Here is a 20,359-nt window from a genome sequence, read left to right as displayed (position 1 = left end):
CAGCTTAATTCATAACATTTAAGTTATTCTCTAATTGCTTTCTATTCTTAAATTTCCTCCAGCCTTTTGATATTTATATTACCTTTTACTTAGATTATCTTTTATTATCCTGTAATTGAACATGACTGATTCTTTGACTTATCTCTCAAGTAAAAACTGGAACTTGAAAGTCAGAGTAACCAGATGATGCTTTTAAAAAGCAATGCCATCAAAAGCATTTGAAATTAGTCCCATGTACTTTATATATACGATTTTTACAAATGGATCTTAATAAACAATCTGAAGGTAATAGATATGTTAAACTGCAGAGTCCTAGTCATCTTCATTGACTCCCCACACAGAGATCCTTTACCAATTCAAATGCCTTTCTCAGATGCTTGCAACACCTCTCATGATGAGTTACTATATTAATTACTTTACTCTTACCCCCAATTTTTCTGAATATATATTAGTTTCCAAATACTCTGCCAGGAGGTGAGGACAGGAGGATGGGAAGTGCATAACCCATCTTCAGCGATCATAAGTTTTTCTCTTTTTTTGGTGATTCTGAAGCATTTTTTGCCCTGATGGTACAGGGTGTTCACTGGGCAGCTTGGCCGCAGCCCAGCTCCTCCCTTCCCCCCCCCCCACGTGCTTTGACACAGGTGTGTAAAGGGGACCCTTTTATTGCAAAGAGATTTTCAGCCTCTCAGGGAACAGGACCAGGGGCTTTTCTCGGGCCTCAGTCTTGGGCACTGGCTTTCAGGGAGGGTTTGTACTTCCCTGTCATCTCCTTGGGCAACGGCACCAGGCCTGGGCAGGGCACCTGCCCCTTCGTCTCACAGATGCACTCCCACTTTCAGGGGCCAAAGTGGGCTGGGTGAGAAAGCTGATCTTTCTCCTGCTCTGCTCCTCTTTCTTGAGGGTTTGCTCATTCTTCCCCAGAATCTTTTTGATGCGCTCCACGATCTGCTTATTTCTCTTGGTCTCCACGTCCACGAGGACTTGCTCCACAGAATCTAAGTAGAACCGCAGGAAGGGTGTCAGCGTCATGTTCTTAAACATCGTGATCTGCACCCAGGGGTCCTTGTACTAGATCTGAGGTATGTTGCAAACCACGAATTTCCTGGCGCCTTTGCCCAGCTCCCCGTGCGTGTTGTAGTTCACCGTCATGACCTTCACCGAGTCCTTGAGCACCACGTCCCCCTGGTCCAGTTGCTGCAGGGTGCGGCGGATCGGGAATCGGCCCGTCACAGGCACGGGGGTGGGGGGGGCGGGTGGAGGGGCCGGACCCCCTGCCGCGAGCCCAGCAGCGCAAAGACAGAGCAGCCGATGCTTCCAGGGCGGCCCTCGCACAGCTTCTCCAATGATCATAATTTTTAAATGAGATTTTTCTGAAATGAAAATACTTGAAGGCAAAGAACATGTCATATATATACATCTGTATACCCCCAATAGCTAAGGGTACTAGCAAGTTACCTAATTTCTTTGGATCTCATGTTGATTTTTCAGAGGGTTATCCTGGGAATTAAATGAGTTAGTGTATCTAAAACTCATCATAAACACTCACATATTATACAGGCATAATACTTCGTTTTACTGTGCTTCACTTTATCGTGCCTCACAGATACTGCGTATTTTACAAATTGAAGGTTTGTGGCACCTCCGAGTCGAGCAAGTCTACCGGTGCCATTTTTACTAAAGCATTTGCTCACTTCACGCCTTTGTGTCACATTGTGGTAATTCTCTCAGTGTTTCAACTTTTTCACTTTTATTATATTTGTTATGGTGATCTGAGGTCAATTATCTTTGATGTCACTACTGTGACTCACTGAAGGCTCAGATGATGGGCAGCATTTTTTAGTAGTAAAGTGTTTTTTTTTTTTTTTTTTTTTTTTGCTGTACGCGGGCCTCTCTCTGTTGTGGCCCCTCCCGTCACGAGCACAGGCTCCGGACGCGCAGGCTCAGCGGCCATGGCTCACGGGCCCAGCCGCTCCGCGGCACGTGAGATCCTCCCGGACCGGGGCACGAACTCGCGTCCCCTGCATCGGCAGGCGGACTCTCAACCACTGCGCCACCAGGGAAGTCCTAAGTATTTTTAAATTAAAGTGTATGTACAGTGTTTTTTAAGACATAATGCTATTGCACAATTAATAGACTACAGTATCGTGTAAATGTAACTTATGTATGCACTGGAAAAACCCCCAAAAATGTGTGAAGCGCTTTATTGTCATGGGTCTGAAACAGAACCCACAATATCTTTGAGGAATGCCTGTATTTATTGCACAGAGTAGATGTTCTATTGAGATTTAGTGAAATGAATGACTAATTTAATTGGGCCCTCTCTTCTTTGCAGTTTCTAGATTGAGAATTAACTTCTGACTTACCAAACGAACTTATTTTTAAATTAAAGGCTACTTGCTAATATCACATTTCATTGACACTGAAATGCAGATATGTTGCTGTCATTACAGAAGTTGACTTGGCTTCAAAGCAGATCTGTTGTCTTCGTGAAACTGTACTGTGTGACTTTCTCTCTGCATGTCACTTCTAAACTCCAACAGGAAAATAATGATGGGCAACATTACAGTAAAAGCAACTGTCTCTTCTATTCCTTATCTTCTTTTCTAGAATCCTCCTTGCAGCAGGGATTCAATGCCATATGGAGGTATGCTTCCGTGCTGTCAGGATGTGGACCTGTGGTGCGGTACAAAACTCCCTTTTCCTCATTAAAGGCGTGCAAAAGTCTAAAAATAAATCTTCTGCTCGTTCATCCTTCACTTTTTAGCAAACCTCTGGGGACAACTGCCAGCCAGGCAGTTCAGGGGAGGAAAGTGAAGCTGAAGTATTCAGAGGGCAAAGCAGGGAGGCAGGGACTCATGATACAGGATTGGAATTAGAGCCAGGGGGAGGTCAAGAACTTGCTAGTAAGATGTTGCCCATCATGTTTTACGTTACATTAGTCCTGGAGGACCTTCCTCCCCTAAACTCTAAGAGGGAAAAGATAGCTGGTGAGTCAACTGGGCTGTTGCTGTTGTTTAAGGACTTAGAATTACAGCAAAAGCAATAGGCTGGAAGAGGTGAAGACTTGCATTCTTGCTCGTCCTCAAGGCCCGGCATCTGTGCAAAAACTGTGACTCCTTGCAAAGGTGGTCTTCTTTATTGTTCTGATTTTATAGCCCCTGAAACTCTTGCACCCCAAATACCCCCTCACTTGTTTTGCCATCATGCCTAACTTATCCTCTTATTGTAATGGACAGGTTATCTGGGAAGAACATCAGATAAAATCATTTTCAGCCACTCAAATTTCAAATCCAGTTAATTTATCAGTTTAGTTTTGTTTTCCAGTAAGACTCTAAGGGATTTAGACATGAAGTGGGCAACTTTCAAAGGGGGATGCTCTCCTTGAGGAAGGTAAGAGCAAAATCTCGATCACTTGACTGCCCAGGAAGAGTCCTCTGATAGTACTGGTACTCCAATAGGGCTAACAGGGAAGTGTGCACACAGAAAGTGATGGAGGGTGCTGAAGACCACCTTTACTTCAGTAAAGTGCCAGAGGCTTCCTCTACTCTCTTCCCTTACTCCATGGTGGAACAGTATTATATCAGGACTAAGGCTTAGAGCATTTAATCGACAGCAAATAAATTGTGGGATCCTTAAGAGATGGCTCGTCTTTGTTCCTACCCAGATAAAAAGACTGAATTCCAAAACAGTAATATTGGATATCTATCTCTTAAAATGATATTCAGTTAAGAATATCTTTTGCTTTCCCCCCGGTTGTGTTCCATACAACCTAAGGAATATTCTAAAACAAAAGATGATGACCCTATCTTCAACTTAAACCCTCAGATTCTTGAAATTCTCAATACTGTTTTATTCATTTTCTTTATTTTGGATTCTCAGAAGTCCTGTTTTCTTTCTCATTAATAAAAATCAGAATATTCTGGAAGTGGTGAGACTTTATTAAGGAAAATTCTGCCTCCATTCTAATTAGGCTCTGGTAGACTTGATAAAAGCAAATGTTATTGCAGAAGAAAATCATAGCTGAACTTTGAAAAATTTTAAACTTACCTCCTTTTGGACCAAGTTTTATCAAATGAAGAACCGAGCTGTAGGATTACTCGAGAATAATATTTATATCTGAGCCTGGATTGGTATAGGAGAGTCTACAGATATTGTGAATTAAATCAAATAATTTAACTGCATACAGTCTGGGTATTCTATTTGCTAGAGTTCCAGAACATTTTTTCTGTACTCTTCCCTTTAGAGATCTATATAGTCATGATCTCAAGAAATGTAGATGAATAGACAGACATAGATATAATTTTCCCTACATATATACTTTTTCTTTCCAAAATGTCTATTGCTTGATCTGATATAACTGGTATTGAGAGAGGGCTGAGATCCCTGAACAGATGTGGAGTATTTTTTTAAATGTTTTGTTAGGTTTGAAATATTTCTGTGTTTTCACTCTTTCTTTTAGACTGTTTGATCTTTCAACAATATCAAACATCTTGCTAGGTTTAAGATTTTAGCAAGTGCTTTTTCCTCTTTCATTTTTAAACTAACACGAATCCATTTATTCAAGGGAATTTTACTGAACGCAGAAGTTGAAAAGAATACTTATAAAACAGCATCATGAAATAAGATCAGGCACATTAAATTGTTAACATTATTGATTGACTATGTAAAGCATTCTAAACTCACTCAGAGAGAAGCACTGAGGGGCTAAGTTCATTGCAGGGCAATTCAACAGAAATTCCATGCAGTGTGAACTCAGCTTTCAACACAAAGGGCTTCAGGAATCGTACATTGCAGCTTGCACTAGACGTATGAGACATAAATATATGCATCTGCAAAGATGAAAAAAAAAGCAATGCTTTTAAATTGTCTTAATATATCACTTAGAATTTCATGTTTCAGGTCTCAAGAAAGAAGTACAACTTTCACAAACATAAAATACAGGTGTATATAATCACCACTTTATGGTCTCCTGCATAAAGACATATTGAAAAATCTTCTATTAATTTCCAAAATGATTACTCAGTTTCCTGGTTTGTAGGAAAGTAGTTGATAACAAACTTACAAAACAAACAAAAACTCTCCTTAAACCAGACACATAGAAAACAATCAACATGCCAAGTCATTTCTGTTAACTCACATGTGCATACACCAAGGAGCAATGACAAACATGTCACTATAGGCACAGAAGGATTCTAATAACATAGGATATAGGACATAGAATTATAACAAGGTTCTCTGTCTCGATAAGAACTTGAAGTATTATTGCAAAGACAAGGCATATCCATGAAACATTGAGATAACATGTGCAAGGGTTAAATTAATGACTAAGCTCATGGATAGGGTGGAAACTGCATTCCCACCATAAACACCCCATTACAGAGCATTCTTTTCCTCTTTTCCTCTGACTTATACCTAGCTGTTGCTTATTCTCCTGTGTTTTTTCCTCTCCTTGTAGCCTGTCTTACTTTACTTATGTAGGGGTTTATACTCTCCCTCCTCCCCTCTCCCTTTTGGTTACATGTGGTATCTGCAGATGCAGCCCACACAGTTCTCTCTATGAACCTCCGCTGATAGACAGGTGCAGAGATTGATCACGGCTCGGTAACAGCGCTGGAAGTGGCCGCCAGTTGTGAAGAAGAATAACAGCTGGCAGCCATTCTGATTGGTGCTGGCACTGAGGCTTCCTTATGGGATCCAAATGCCTTGAGAACCAAATGTTCCTGGCATTCAGGTTTTCTGCAGCCAACAAAGCTGAGGTCAAAAAGCTAATTGGCTACTTGAAACTTTACTTAGATATCTTCAGGAGAAACAAAAAGGGTTGTTTCTGTTCACTCACGTACGCATATACCGAGGAGCGATGGCTAAACAGATAGACAAGAAAAAGCCAAATGCTTCTTTGAAAGAGCTCTTCTTTCAAGGTAAGATGAGGAAAGGTTTTGAGATAACAATGCAAAATACCTTTTCTATAGAAGCCAAACTGTTATTTCGTACATTCACCATGTAATTATGTCTTTGGTGATCTAAAATCTTCTCCATTGTAATTGTTGAAAGCTGAACAAGTCTAGAAAGAGAAAGAAAAGAAAGAAAGAAAGAAAAAGAAAGAAAGAAAGAAAGAGAGACCCTTTACAGAAGAGAGTTTGGTGCAATTCAAATATAAATCACAATGCCACACCAATAAAACACTACTTCCTAAACTTTCCCTATCATTGCCTATGTGAAACATTGTTATTCTTTCTCCTTTGCCCCATACTCAAATGCCAGGGCCACAGTAGGGCATGACACAAAGAGTGAAACAGTCCTGTGGCATTCTGATTAGACTCTAACAAAAGCACTTTCCAAAATGCTGTTTCACTGGTGGACAGTTCAATAAAAGAGGGAACTGGGAGGGCAGAACTTCCTGGACACTGTCATTAATGAACATCCAGTCCACATTGACCTCTGCGTATTGCTGTGCCAGACACCATACAGAGCAGGGCACAGACACGCTCCCTGCTACTCTTTAAAGTTTACAATTGAGAACAGATGACAATAGGCTGAGACAACTGATAACACTGTAAGATCATGTACTGAAATTAAAGCATCAAGCAAAGAGAAAGAAAAAAATTGAGCTGTAATGTACAATAGATTAGGATATAAAAAGTCACTCTATGTCATTCATTGAGAAGGAGCTTCATTTTTAGTTAATGAGGAAAAGTCTTATCAGGGAGGTGGAGCTTGAAGAGGTCTTTATGTAAAGAAATCAGATGAGGAATTTGGCAAACTAGGGGGAGGACAGTGCACCAGACGTGGGGATCATAGGCTGACAAGGTCAAGCATTTGGTAAGGGCAGGAGACAGACTGACATTGGCCAAGCGGAGGTCATGGACCAAAGCCCAGGGTGAGAAAAGAGATTGTAGCTAGATAGCGCTTGATACAAAATTAAAGCTCAATCTTTGTTTACTCTAGAATTTTATTCTACCATAACATGAATGAATGCATCTATAGCACATGCATTACTTCCCACCTTGAAGTAGGCAGCTGTCTGCTGCCTATTTGCCATTCTGCCTCAGGTGGCATAGGTAAGGGAGAGGAGTGCGGCCCGGGTGGGTGTCTGAACTGAATGTGACCACTTCCTTTGATGGTGCTTCAGCGATAGGCTCTGAGGAGAGAGAGATCTTGAGTGAGAAGCAAAGAATACAAAAACCACAGAGGAAAGAAAGAACATTCATTCATTTTGCTTCTCTTCCACTTTTATTATTAGAGTTAGTTGTGAGTTTGATTTGGTGCTTGGTTTCTGTGTATGAATGTAGAAAGTATCTCATGAACTCATTTCTATTTATTTGCAGCATTACCTCCTTATTTTCTAAAGGGGATCCTCTTCCCCAGGTAATGTGATCTATTAACCAACCATCACGAATGTTATCCAGCCCATTTGAAGCTAGTTCAGTTTGACCAGCAAGGTAACACTCTTGAATAAACAAAACTCAAATGTATAATTGTGGGAAGCTACTTGCCTTATTAATATTGCCCTGAGCTTTTTCATAGTCCAGTGTCACTGTTTTGTAAAAGCCTAAGTTTCCAAACCATGAGAGCCAGTGAAAGTTGAAGTGGTCTAGACAAGAACAATCAAAGAAAGGTTAAAGGGACTCTGGAGAAAGGTTATAGGGATTGGCACTATGTCACCAGAGAGAGTGAAAATGAAAGAGCAAAGACCAGCCTTATGTAATTGGGAAAACGTGGTTGATTTGTATATGTAAACACTTCAGTTAGACTAAAGGAGAAACCCTTAAAGTAGGAATGCACAACTGAGATTCTGGAACTGTAACAATGGTGATCTTTACGACTGGGATGGACACATTTGTCCAGTGTAGAAACTCACCTGTCTGGGGACACCTTGGGCTTGATTCAGACCACCTCTTCCAAACCTGTCATTTGATGTTACTTCCTGCCTAGTGCGTATGTAAGATGATATGAAAAGATGAGGTGTTGCTGTGAATCTTTGTGACCTCACATTCATTGTTAGAAAGAATCAGGAGGGTCAGTGTCATCTCCTTTTGACTCAAATCTGAGATTGTTCTCTCCTCTTCTACCACAAATTCAGGTTTGCTTTCTTTTCAGCAGAATTTTCTTGGGAAAATTCAAGGATAATAAAGAACTGTGTATTTGGTTCACTACTCATATATTTTCTCATTATTGTGCTTCTTTCACTCGGTTAGTAGAGTTTTTTTAATCAATATAAACAGTATCTTTTTTAAGATTTCCATTTTCATAGTGTCATTACTGACACTGACAGCTGCCTGTCATGTGAAATATGTAATTGCCTAAGGAAGAACATTCCATGACCGATTCTTCCTCTTTCATATTAAAAAGAAGTTAGACAGGCTTGCTAAGCCCCTGGCTTCAGAACTTTATGTCAGCTCAGGATTATTTTCCAGATATTATATTCATATATTTTTCTACTTGTATCAAATGATTTTCTCTGGAATAAGTTTAGTAATGTAGGTCTTCCCTGCTTTGTCCCAGGGATTGCCTTTTTGCACTTGTTCTAGATCTTCGTCTACAGCACCACTCCCAGGTCCAAAAAGACAGAGACAATTCATGCCCTTAATTACTATGTCTCTAGTAATAGTATAACCATCTCCCCAAATTTCAAATATTATCTAAACTGCTTTCTAAATTTTGAGTTTGAATTTAACGTAGATTTTTAATTTTTTTAAAGGGAATGTCAGCACATATACATTTTTTTTTTCCTAATGTGCTTTGATTATTTTTTCACTGTTTGCTGAAAGAAACATCCTTCAAGGCACACCCCCAGCTGCATTAACATTCTTTCACTTCCCCTCTCTCTACCCCTTTTACCTTAGCAAAACCTCTCATTCAGGACTAAGAAGGAAGTACCTGAACCTTTTATGAAGTTTTAATCTTTTCTCAAGGACACATCATTCTGATTCCCTTAACATTTTCTAATTGCTCATTTTAATAGCCCTGATCATTTTTGTTATGATCTTTTGGACCCTCTCCAAGTAATCTGTAAGTATGACATTCCTTTTTGGGCTTTTTTTGCAAACTGGTAGCGAAAAGATGACATTATATCATGGCAGAGAGTGATTCCCAAGGAATAAAATCTTCAGGGCAGTTAGAGAATTGAGGGCTGAGAAATTAATGTAGGCTGTGCAATTTATGTCAGACTGCATCTTGGTCGTAGACTTCAGGCTACTGTCATTTTAAGTTACTTTCTTTATGCCTTTGTACATTTCCCTCTAGCCACAGCCCACTTCGAGTAAAAATGAGGTAGACAGGAGTATTTCCTTGTCTCTTTCTTATCACCCTCCGAACACTACAGGTCTTTAAGGCCCTGCTCTGTATCTTCCCCGTTTATTTTTGGGGTCCTGGGAAGATGTCTCACGTATACTCATGAACAAATTCACATGGCTATTCTTCATTTTCTCCACTTCAATAGTACATGTGCATATTTTCTTTCTTGCCAGAGCTGGTTCCTGTTATCAAGAGAAACAAGGCCACTTCAGAGTAGCAAAGCTGCCATTCTGTCCGGATTTGTATGAGGCACAGTTCTGAGGTCCCCTGACGTGGCCATGCCATTGCCACCATGGTTAGTGCCACTGCTTTACCGGAGCGTGTGGCGGCTCCAGAATTTCTATGTAAGAGGTATCTGGGCACAGCAGTTGGGTGGGGAGCGGAGAGAGGGAGCTTGGCAGAATTTGTTCTGAGGCTTTGTTTGTATTATTTATTTAGATTTTGGGTTTCCTAGTGTACCTTTAGAGGTTAAGGCATTGATGGATATTAGCTAACTCAGGAGCCTTCATCGGAGTGTGACCGAGGCTGTGGTGATGTCTCAGGATTAATTCAGGGCGGCAGCCAACTCCAGGGGACAGTTTTTTAGCGTTTGAGATTAGCTCCTGACCCTAAGTCATTGCTCAGGGCTCCTTTGCAAACATTCACTCCTCAAAACTCACTACATTCATATAAACTCAAGATGGTAAAGAAGAGGGGGGCACAGAAGCATCCGTGGTAGCAAATTCTTCTTGGAAGTGACACTCTGGTTTGTCTCCCGAGGGGCACCTTAAGAAGGAGTTGTTTTTTCTGCTCCCATCCTCTTTACTTTTGCATGGAATCCCAAGGCTGGTGGGGAGTCCAGGGAGATGACAAACATGGTGGCCATGTTGGGATGGCCAATTTGAAGAGAAACTTTGTTTTTCCAGACACGTCTGTGCCAACTGGAGAATCAACGTGACAAATTCCTTGTGCATCTGGGCCTGGCAAGAACCCTGGAAAGGGAGGAAGGCACACATAATGGTAAGAGCAAGCACAATGGTCTTTTTCCCATCACGGCATATTGTCAATCAAGGGGAAACATTATGATGCGGGTTGGAGAACAAGGAGGAATTATCGAAAGGGGCTCTGAGGGCTGAAAACAAATTTTTGCTTTTTAAAATACTGTACTCCTCAATTTATTTGTTTATTCCCCATCTTTTAGTTGGTAATTTCATTTTTCTTTTATTACTATTTCAATTTTGGATTATTGTTAATGTGTATCCTTTTAAATCTTGTTGCAAGATTTTATAGTTTGACTTTGCTCTGGAAGAGAATTTTATGTTTTTACACTTTTGCTATTTTCTTTCAGTTCGTTTTATTCCTCAACTTTTAAAAATGTTAACACTTTTCTAATTAGTTTACTTTTATTCCATGAGTTACCTTTCTTTTATCTTGGGGGGGGGTCCACTTTGTTTAATCATCTTTATTTATTTATTTTACTGAGTTTATTCCTTTTTCATTAGATACTTCTCTTTAAAAATTGTTTTCACATCTTCTTTATAGAAGTCAGGAAGGAGGCATGGTCATGGAGGCAGAGAAAGTCACCAAAAACAGGGAAGCCTTGAGAACAGCAACACTTCTGTGCTCCCTCAACAGTTCCCAAATCCCTTTTAATGTTGAATCTGCTAAAACTTTAACTTGAGTGACTCAGGAGACCACCAAGTTTCAAATTTCCTCCCAGGATAATGCTAATATTACCTGCACTAACAGCACATTCGAACTGCCCAAAAGGTGGTGTTTTCTCAGTTCCCTTATGAAGGGAAACATTATTTAAAATCCACAGTCTCTGCCATATATGACTGTAGACATTGGGCAGAGCTCCAGGTCAGAGCTGGGCAAAGTCACACAAAACAGAGGGAGGTAAGAGATTCCTTTCAGGCAAACATTAACAAAATATCCCTAGTTTGACTTCAACAAGGACTTAGGCTGTCTCTACATTTTCACTAAGACACTCTGAAAGGTGACATTGGAGAGGCTTCTCGATGGGTCTATCACAAGGAGTTATAAAGGGTAAACCAAAGCTAAATGCATTTTGATTTTTGGGGTACTATAGACTGTCGAGGAAGAAGAAAGCATCTTTTCTTCCAAAGAAGAGATCTACATGGTTTTGTTGTAAAGGTCTGAATGTTAAAAACAAAAACAAACAAAAACAACCAAAATAACTCCAAATTAATTAAATTTTAAGAAAACCCTCAAGGAGAGGAAGTTGGAAGAGGTGGAAATGCCTTGAGCAGGAGGCATCCTGAACACTCAGCCTCAGGGAATGGTAAGCTTTGAAGGGGTCTTCAAAGGTGGTGACAGCCGTGCCTCACTGCCCTCTTTTATGGGCTGTGAAATGCTTGGGAAAAATAGCCTTCAATGCTGAAATCTTGAAAGCAGAAGCAACTGGTCACTCACATCGTGTTCAAAATCCAAGGGGGAGCAAGAAGCCATTTTTATAGGCATGAATCCTATGAATTTGTATAACTTGCTGGGTTGTATTTAAAAGATTATCTCGATTTGTCTTCATGGCTTTAATCATCATTATGACTTACTAAATTTAATGGTACCCATCCCTCCTTAAGTCCCTTAATTTCCTCTTATTTGAGAGAGAAAATAATTCCTTTAGTGGTGCTGACAGCATTCCGCCCCACATTTAATCCTGTATTAGGATACTGTCCTAAATCTTTTCCCTACTAAAGACCTATATTCCCAGTTTTCCCTTTCTCTCCAGAAGAGAAAAAATTTATCTGAAGTTATTAAAGCATTCACTTTAACAACAGCAAATTAAAAGCAAGCTAAAGTCTAGTGCTAGGAGGATGATTATATAAATTACGAAACAATGGCATTATGGAATATTATATGACCAAATTATAATAACAAACCATGTAATGAAAGGAATATTATTATTGGGGTAAAAAGAAACATGTAAAACTTCATGTGTTTTGCAGAAAACTCATTAAGTAACCACAAGGCCTCCCTATTTGGGAACTAAAAAGCACATTTATAAACCACTTCAGGATTTAAAAGAGACGCTAAATAGAAATGATGAACACTTACAACTAAATGACCATGAAAATACCATATATCAAACTTCTTAATAAATTAGAAAAAATAAAAATAAATTAGTGTTCAGCTCAAGAAACTGTCAGAAGGAAAGTAAAATAAATCCAAATAAAATGGAAGGAAGTAAATATAAAACAGAAATAATGCAATAGAATACTACAACCAATGGTAATAATCAACAAATCCAAAAGATCATTCTTTTTTTGTGTGTGTGGTACGCTGGCCTCTCACTGTTGTGGCCTCTCCCGTTGAGAAGCACAGGCTCCGGACGCGCAGGCTCAGCGGCCATGGCTCACGGGCCCAGCCGCTCCGCGGCATGTGGGATCTTCCCGGACCGGGGCACGAACCCATGTCCCCCGCATCGGCAGGCGGATTCTCAACCACTGCGCCACCAGGGAAGCCCTTTTCTAAATGTTTTAAAGTTTTACCCTTCACATTTAGGTTTCTATCCATCTGGAATGTGTTTTTGAGAACTGTAAGAGAAAGAAGTGTAATTTTTATTTCATATAACAAACAAATAACTGCACAATTTCACCATTTATTATTTCATCCTTTCCTTTACTGATATGTAATGCCCTTCCTATCATGAACTCTGTTCCTTTTGTACTTGGGATTCTTCCACAGCTCTTTAATTTGGTCCAATTATCTTTTTGTCTATTTCTATTGCAATACCACAGTTTTAATTACCATAATTTAACAATATATTTTTATGACTCAGAGTTAGAGCTAAGTTCTTATTCGTTTTCTTTTAAATCACTGGCACTTCTTGACCCTTTACTGTCGCATAAGGATTTTAAAATCAGTAAGTTCTCATTAAAAGAAGTTGGGGTTTTGCTTAGATTTGTATGATATTTATAGATTAACTTGGAGATAACGTACACTCGATGTTCAAATATCGAGTATTCATATCTTCATGCATGATTCACTTTATTTGGGTGGATCTTCTTTGATGTCTTTCAATACATTTTCTAAATGTCTTCATAAAGTCCTTACATATATTTTGTTACACTTATTAATAGATACATTACTAATTTTTTAATGGAAACATCTTATCTTGCTAGTTTTTATTTTTGCTTGTTGATGGTGTATAGAAACACCATTAATCCTACAACCTAGCTAAACTTGAATTTGTTCTTACAGATTCATTTGGATTTATTTTCTTATAGCTGATCATAGTATCTGAGAATACCGACAATTTTGTTTTTCCCTTTCCAGTCCTTACACGTCCTATTTCTTGTACATGTGCTAAGAAGTCCAGCACAACTTTGAATAGCTAGTACACTCAGAGTGAGGGACACGTGGATTAGGGGCCAGCTGGTTCTCACCAGGGGTGCTAATCTGTAAGGGGCACGAAAACTTCAGTGGAATAAATCAAATATATGGTGCCAAAAAACTCAGGTTTCCACAAGCAGTTCCTTATAATTTTGGCAAAATGAATATTGGTCCTGCTCCCACCAAAGTGGGGACGCCCTGAATGGAAATTTATTAAAAAACGACCCCTTGCCAGCCAACTCTGAAGCTAGCTTGTATACAGTCACCTGAACTTGGCAGCTAAGGTTCTGAAACAAAAAATGATTGCATAGTGCTATTTACTGGAAACAAGTGATTTTCCTTATTACCTAAATTTTAATCTCTTTACTGTGATGCTTCCCAAATGTACCTGGTTCAGAAAAAATAAAAAGGAAGGTGGAATGTAAACCTTAAGAATTGGAAAACATTTTGCCTTTTTTACTTCAGTCACTGGAAGCAAATTACTAAGCAAATTTATATGTGAATGTAATATTTGTTAATAGAAAATTGGTGTCTCTCCATCTTCACTAAATCAGTTTAAATGAAAATTGCTTAACGATTATTTTCAAAGGGGACCAAACTATTAGCTTGTTCAAGTTAAGTCCTGTGAAAAAAGGATCTGAGTGTGATACATCTTTGAGAATGTTTTGACTACCTAAGTTCACCACTGTGTCAGAAAGTTAAGCATAATTGTGTGCACACGTACACACACAGACACACTCAAATATCTAAATTTACATCAGAGGTTATGGGCGTTTGTCCACCTGCCTTTTGGGGAGAAAGGGCCCTTTGATATACATTTGATATATCCTTGATTTTCCTTCCTCCTTTAATTCACAGAGAAACATTTATATTATTTCGGTCTTTGTTTTTGGACAATTTTTTGGATCTAGGCCAACATCTCATAATTCAGTCCTGCCACTCACTCATTTCACTTCTGCTTGAAGTTTTTCTTTTTCCTTTTTTCCATCTCCATGTCATACTTTCTTTTGGTCTCTGTTAGGTTTTTAATCTTTTTTCTTTTTCCTGTCACTCACTCTGTAGCAGCTCAGAAGCTCTGTAAGAGTGAGGAGAAAGATACTTACCAAGGCTGATGTGTGTGTGTGTGTGTGTGTGTGTGTGTGTGTGTGTGTGGAGAGAGAGAGAGAGAGAGGGAGAGAGAGAGAGAGAGAGAGAGGGAGGGAGAGAGAGGGAGAGAGAGAGATCTGAAGAACAAAAAGGAGACTTAGCCCAAGGATAAACCAAACTTGTGTAGATCAGCTACCAAGTAGGTCTGAGATATGTATACATATAATAGGTTACACATTTAGAACAAGCTACTGTGCAGGTTACCAAGTAATAAGTATACTTTTTCAATTATAGACACAAGAAAGGTTTAAAAACACACACAGTGTGTTTATTAAAGATGAAAGTAAAGTACTAACAATTAGAATAAGTATGAATTTGATGAGAACTAAACAAATAGCAGAGGAAATTCCCAGTTGAGCATAATATATACAGAGAACCATTTTATTCCTAAGAGAGCAAATATTTATCATCTGAGTCCACTTCAAAGTTTATTTGAATACCTGACACAGGCCCCTACCTCCCGTGATGTTTAGAGATAGATATTTGTCAGAGGACCTTACTGGAAGACTCCCAGCTGCTGTTGAATATTCACGCTACAAGTGATCACTTCCAAATGGTCCTGCCTTTTTCCATAGAAATCATCAGCAGCAGAAACAGAAGTGCTACCAACTGTACTGCTTTCCCACAGGAGCCTGCTTTCTAGTGGAGAGACGTAGACATAAAGACAAGCCAGTGCAGTACAGTTATCGTGCTTGAGAGTAAAACTGTAAAGAAAGCAGTGGAGCATGGAAGAGAGAGCGGGCAGTCCCACTGGAGAAGGAGGACAGTCAGGAAGAGCTTCTAGCGGAGGGGACCACCCAGAGCAGGAGGTGTGGGAGGCTGGGCGATCTCAAAATCCCGTGAGACATTAGCACTATTCTGCACACTAATGTTTGTGGGTGGTGGGCTGCACGCTAGGAAATGAGTATAGACAGGCAAGTGGCATTCACTGAGGATCCTTATGACTTGCTATGGAATTTGGAATTTTTCCTGAGTGAAATGCAGAAGGAAGGGAGGAGTCATGAGGCTAAGATTCTAGTACTGATTGTCATCATTGAACTGGATGACGGTAGATAAATTACATAACTTGGTGGGTTTCAGTTTCACACCTATGTGAAGAGAGGAGGCAGAGAAAATCTCTGGGGTCCTTACTTATTTTGATCCATACTATTGATAAGAGCTATCATTTCTGAGTGCTTATGATGTACCAGACACTTCATTTGCTTTGTCTCACTTAATCCCTGCAATAACCGTGAGAGGGATATGACCACCCCCCATTTACTACAAAGAGGTTGAGTTATATTAACACATCCAATAAGAACCTAGACTTGAATCTATATGTATTTTCCCAAAGCCAATGAGGTTTTTATTTTTATGTTTTGGTGGTGAACAGATATTCAAATTTATTTCTCAGTTCTTTTTTCTGAAAATGAAAACTTTGTATAACCACTTAACACCAAAGCCAATGAGGTTTTTTTGTTTTTTGATTGTGTTGGGTCTTTGTTGCTACGTGCAGGGCGGTATTTTTGTTGCAGTGCGCGGGCTTCTCATTGCGGTGGCTTGCCTTGTTGCAGAGCACGGGCTTCAGGTGCATGGCCTTCAGTAGTTGCAGTGTGTGGGCTTAGTAGTTGTGGCTCACGGGCTTTGTTGCTCCACGGCATGTGGGATCTTCCTGGACCAGGGCTCGAACCTGTGTCCCCTGCATTGGCAGGTGGATTCTTAAGTACTGTGCCACTGGGGAAGTCCACCAATGAGGTTTTAACAGGACATTTTTTTGGTGCTTCTTTAATTCTAAAAATTTTAATAAAAAAATTTTAAAGTATTAAAATTGTTTTAAACTTTAATTAAAAATTTAGTAAAATGAGGTGTAACACAGATTTTATTTGAAAGATGGTGGCCAGTTTCTATATTCTATGAAGATAGAATAAAAAGAAATGGGTTGCAAATGCAGTATCTCAATTGATTCCGTTTAAGGATAAGGAGCATTTTTAGGTAGTGGAGGCTATTAGCCATAGTGGTGGTTATATACATATTTTCTCTAGAGGTTTTAAATTAATGACAGTTTTGCCTGTCTGAATTATTTGAAGTGTTGTTCTGACCAGATGTAAGCGGCTGAACAGGACAGGTACTCATGCTTCTTTTTGATTCATGGTCTAATCTGGAAACATCACCTAATAACCAAATGGGTTCCATCACTGGAAGGGATAGAAATTGTTTGCCATATTCTTAAATTGTCATCATATCATAACAGATACTATAGGAAATGTTTTATGAAAATGGAGAGGTCAGTTGTTTTAAATTAATTTTTAAAATTCTCTCTCAATTATTGTGATCAAATTATGTGTCTACGCATACATGTATATCTTATGCATACATACACTTGAAGGAAAAAAGGACCTGTGGAAATTCAAACTTACAATATTCATAAATTAAGAAGTAACTTATTTAAATCAGTGTTTCTGAACTTTTAAAGGTATTTGTCCCTTTAGATAAAATGGAGAATTCCATACACACACCTCCCAGGATTCTGATCTAAGAGTGTTTCCTTTGTGAGAGATTCTTAATATCTCCTAAGTGTGCTTCCTGCTCAGTAAGGCATTGCTAAGCTTTATTCTGTATAGTTTCTCTTACAAAAAGAGTGGTTTTTTCTCTTTTAATATAAGATTATAACATATCATGTGTTTTTAAAATTATACCTTATCAGTCTACCTCTTCTAAAAATTCTGATTTGCCACTACAGTCTAATCTCTTTCTGAATCACAAATTTGAATGTGTACTTGAGTGATTTTGCATAATCTTGGCCCACTATTCAGGGGAGCTGGGTGAAGACAGGAAAGAAAAACTTAAAGCTAATATATGAAAAATAATTCCCAAATAACTAGACATGCAGATTTCTTTGAAATAGTGATATGTTTCACAACAATGCAGTTAGTGATTAACTTTTTAGCTGCCTTAAGTGAAATTCACCTGTCTTCAGTCTCATTGCTTTCCCCTTTTTGATTATTCAACCACATACCTAAACAAGTTTGCTAGATTTCATTTGAATTATACTTTTATATTTTTCAGGCAAATTAATTAAAGCACAGTTGAAATTCTATTAGAAAGGTCTTCAGCATTTCTACTTAGAGGGAAGCATCTCTATGAGGACCTTCTACCATGTTACTCAGCTGACATTCTGATGCATCTATTGCTCTCGAAATCTGTCCTTGAGGAAACGGTTTACCATAAACAAATGTCAAATACTAGCTTCCCCATTATTATAAAAATCAAATTATTTAATGCCTAATTATCCTCTAGATACTGTGACACATTTGTAAATGGTCATAATTGAAAAAGAGGAATGATTATGTTTGAAATTTGATCACTGAAGTTGCTAATAATTTGGTAGATTCCATTTTCCCCATGCCCCAGCATCAACTGCCAAAAATCTCACTCACTGGGTGGTTGCCAAAGCATAGAAAGCCCTAATAAAGAATGTTAGTGGAGTTATTAAGTTATTACTATTCCTGTTTCTTCCCTTCCCTTCCCTTCCCTTCCCTTCCTTTCCTTTCCCTTCTCTTCTCCTTTTCTTTCCTCTACTCCCTAAATAGGCACATTGTCTGTAAATGGACCAACCATTTTGCCCAGCTTTATAATACCATTAAAACACTTTCAAAGCCAACAGAAATAGTAAAGCCCACAGAAAAGTGAGCAATTTACAATGCACATGTGCTAGAAACTGCAATGATTATAAATACAATAAAAATGTACTCATTAGAAGTATTGAATAAGACATTCAAGGCTTGAAAAAAAATTCACCTTGATGAATCAGCAAAGTGATGAAACTCACCAAGCCCTTGTTTACACCTGCTTGCTACTCTCTGATAGTTCATATCTATTCCCTTATATGAAGATGCCTATCAAATTAATATTTGCAGGTAGGAACTTGGCATCTTCATTTGGATGTTAAAGGGATCTCTACCTCAATATTTTTAACAGCTTTACTGAGATATAATTAACATATTATATAACTCATCCACTTTCAGAGTACAACTCATTGTTTTTTTAGTAAGTTCACAGAGTTATGCAACCATCAGCATGATTCAATTTTATATTTTCTTCTCCATACCCAAAAGCAGTCACTTACCACCCAAACCGAGCCCTAGGAAACCATTAATCTACTTTCTGTCTCTATACAGATATACCTATTCTGGACATTTCATATAAATGGAATCATACAATATATGGTCTTTTATGACTGGCTTCTTTCAATTAAGATTATGTTTTTACGGTTCATCCATATTGTAGTATTTTATTTCTTGTTATGGCTGAATAATATTCCATTCTAAAGATATAGCACATTTTGTTCATACATTTATCAGTAGATAGTCATCTGTGTTGTTTCCATCTTTTGGCTATTAGGAATAATGCCACTATGAATGTGAGGTGGTGGTATCTCATTGTGGTTTTGATTTGCATTTCTCTAATGACTAATGATGTTGAGCATCCTTTCATGTGTTTACTGGCCATTTGTATATCTTCTTAGAGATATATCAATTCAAATTCTTGGCCCATGTTTTGTTTTAAAATATACTGTAGTAATAAAATTTTGAGGTATAGTAAGGCCCACAGATCAGGAGATAATTGTCACTAAAAAGATAGCTTAACACTCACCAGTTCCCAAGAGAAGTGGGCATGCTATGCTGAGAGGGGCACATGGGCAAGCACCAGTGTTAGTCATAAGTCAGAGAAGAAATAGGGAACTGTGAACCTTTATTGCATGTTCCTCAGGAAGGAAAAGATGAGGTAGGGCAAGTAAGCTTAGCATTGGCTAGAATGAATAATTTCAGCAGGCTTTGAGGCATAGAGTCTGTGTCTAGTTGCCTGGTACTAGGGAGATTGGGCAGGTGGAGAGTGGCCTGGAGTGTGAGAGTTTGATGAAGAAGATAGTTCAGGGTGTGGACTCTGGATTGATTGGTATGTATTTGAAAGGTGCACCCCTGGGAGGAAGTGTACTCCTGATGATGGAAATGGGGTAGTGATAAAAGAGGCAGGTGATTTAGGCATATAATCATGTTGTCTAGAATAAGTCATGTCTACCATATGCATTTAGGGCTGATGTTAAAGCATCAAGTTTATGTCAGTTAGAAACATAATTAATAACATTTAAAAGTGGGTTATTTGTCTTTTATTGGTGAGTTGTAAGAGTTCTTTATATATTCTATATACAAGTCTCTTATCAAATACATAACTTGCAAATATTTTCTCTCATTTTGTGGATTTGTTTTTCACTTTTTTGATGGTATAGGTTGAAGAAAAAGTGTTTAATACTTTTGATGTAGTCCATATATTTCTTTCTTTCTTTTGTCACTTGTGATTTTGGTGTCCTATCTAAGAGACCATTGCCTAAGCCAAACTCACAAAGACCCCTATTTTCTTGAGTTTTATTGTTTTAGCTTTACATTTAAGTCTATGATCTATTTTGAGTTCATCATGGTGTATCATGTGAGGTAGAAGTTGAAACTCATTCTTTGGAATGTGGATATCCAGTTTTTCCTGCACCAGTTGTTCTGTTTGTTGGTTGGTTGGTTTTAACACAGCAGGTCCTTATTAGTTATCTATT

General features: G+C 38.6%; 1 pseudogene; it reads right to left on the bottom strand.

The window, feature by feature from the left end:
- Positions 1-721: 721 nt before the first annotated feature.
- Positions 722-1,353, bottom strand: LOC131766844 (small ribosomal subunit protein mS25 pseudogene; annotated as a pseudogene).
- Between the last annotated feature and the right edge of the window lie 19,006 nt (positions 1,354-20,359).

Source organism: Kogia breviceps, chromosome 12 (genome assembly GCF_026419965.1).
Source record: "Kogia breviceps isolate mKogBre1 chromosome 12, mKogBre1 haplotype 1, whole genome shotgun sequence".
NCBI lineage: Eukaryota > Metazoa > Chordata > Mammalia > Artiodactyla > Physeteridae > Kogia > Kogia breviceps.
This window is presented reverse-complemented; position numbering and strand designations above follow the sequence as displayed.